The following is a 1835-nucleotide window of genomic DNA, read 5'->3' as shown; positions in this document are numbered from 1 at the left end:
TAGAGTCAGTCCTCCAACTTTGTTCTTCCCCTTCAATATTGTATTGATCCATTTATTTTTAACTTTTTCTCTTTTTGTTGTGTTTTAAGAGTTCTTTAATATTTTTATGTCTTTTTCTGGCTATGTGATTTGCAAATATTTTCCTCAGTCCCATTTTTCATGTATTTTTTTCTACTCCAGTCAAGTTTTTGGTGTCATATCTAAGAACTCTGTCTACCTCAAGGTCATGAAGACTTTTTTAATATATTTGTCTAAAAGTACAAGGCTAACTCTATGAGGATGAGATCATTTAGGTGATTTCACTGACTGTATATTAGGCAGATAAAACTAGATGAAAGATGGCACCTTTTAATATAGTCAGGTTAATGTATTCTGGTTTGCCTCTTTTTGTTCGGAATATGTTTAAACCATTAAAGAACACATTTTAAATAAGGCTGTTCAGTTCTCTTTATGCAATGGGACTGAAAAATAATTTATTAAGTATTGTGTGTGCATGATTATATATATATACTGTAGAACTGTGCTTAGGCATTTATAAATATTTGAGTACCCACTGTGTGTCAGGCACTGTGGAAGACATTAGTGATTAAAACACAACAAGATCCTTCCTCTCATGGAATGTACACATACAGATGGTGATATATTTATATTCTAGATCATTTATCCTACAGATCATAATATATCTGTGATCCAAATATATATCATCTATATATTTAATTTACATTGATTCCAAAGGAGGAATAGAAATAATTTAAGTGTTATGAGCAATTTTTCCTGCCATACCATTTAATGAACCTATACTCCTCAATCCTCTTGAGATGAGGGCAGTGATCAGATATTTCTTCCATTAGGCTCAGTTTCCACGTGAATCTGCTAGTGCGAGCATCACCTGAGGCAACGTGACCCCAAGATTAAAAGCCTTATTTTTTGTACAATATGGTTCTTTAATGTAGGATTGGGACTTTATTTATTGGCAAACATTCTTAGCAAGTTTGCTATTATATTTTGATTGCACTCAAATGTTTACATACATTTAAAGTCTAGTCCTCATATATCCTGCAACTCTGTGACTTTAAATTTTATGTAGAGTAAGATATCACTATGTTAATGAGGGTGATGAAGACATTACCTAAATAGGTTATTTATTGACTATTTTCATACGAACACTACCTTATCACTTTTCATGCTATCAAAGTACTTAAACAAGTCCATTTTTATTCCAGAAAGGATTTGTGGCTATGGGCACAAGTGCTTATCACAGAATAAAATGCAAACTGGAAAATATTCAAAGCGGTAGAAAATAGTGGTGAAATTGGAAAATAACTTTGAGAAAAATAAGGACAAACAAGTATTTAATAGAATATTTTTCACAATTCTGAAATGCTCTTAAAATCATTTAGAGCTTCCTAGCACACAAACCAAACAGAAAATCTATTAGTTACATGATACAATGCCTAAGAACAATGTAATATTTTGCGGTGGGGTGCAAACAAATCTAAGAAAGATTTGTCCCATGGCTTTGCATAAAGGGGTACACAGAACATTGGTAATATGATTGGTTTAATATTTTAAGTTGGCAATAATTTTCCACAGAACTTGAAAGGCATAGATGTAATGTCTTCTAGCACCAATATGGTTAATCTGATTCTTTTTGTTTATCTATTTTTTATTTTATTGAATTTATTGGGATGACATTGGTTACAAAACCATACAGGTTTCAAGTGTACAACTCGAGAAGACACCGTCTGCACCTGCATCGTGTGCCCATTGCCACAAGCAAAGTCTCTTTCCATCCCCATTCCCCTGGCCCCTTTGCCCACAGCCCCCTTTCTCTC

The sequence above is a fragment of the Desmodus rotundus genome, chromosome 9, assembly GCF_022682495.2.
Source record: "Desmodus rotundus isolate HL8 chromosome 9, HLdesRot8A.1, whole genome shotgun sequence".
NCBI lineage: Eukaryota > Metazoa > Chordata > Mammalia > Chiroptera > Phyllostomidae > Desmodus > Desmodus rotundus.
Note: the sequence above shows the minus strand (reverse complement) of the source record.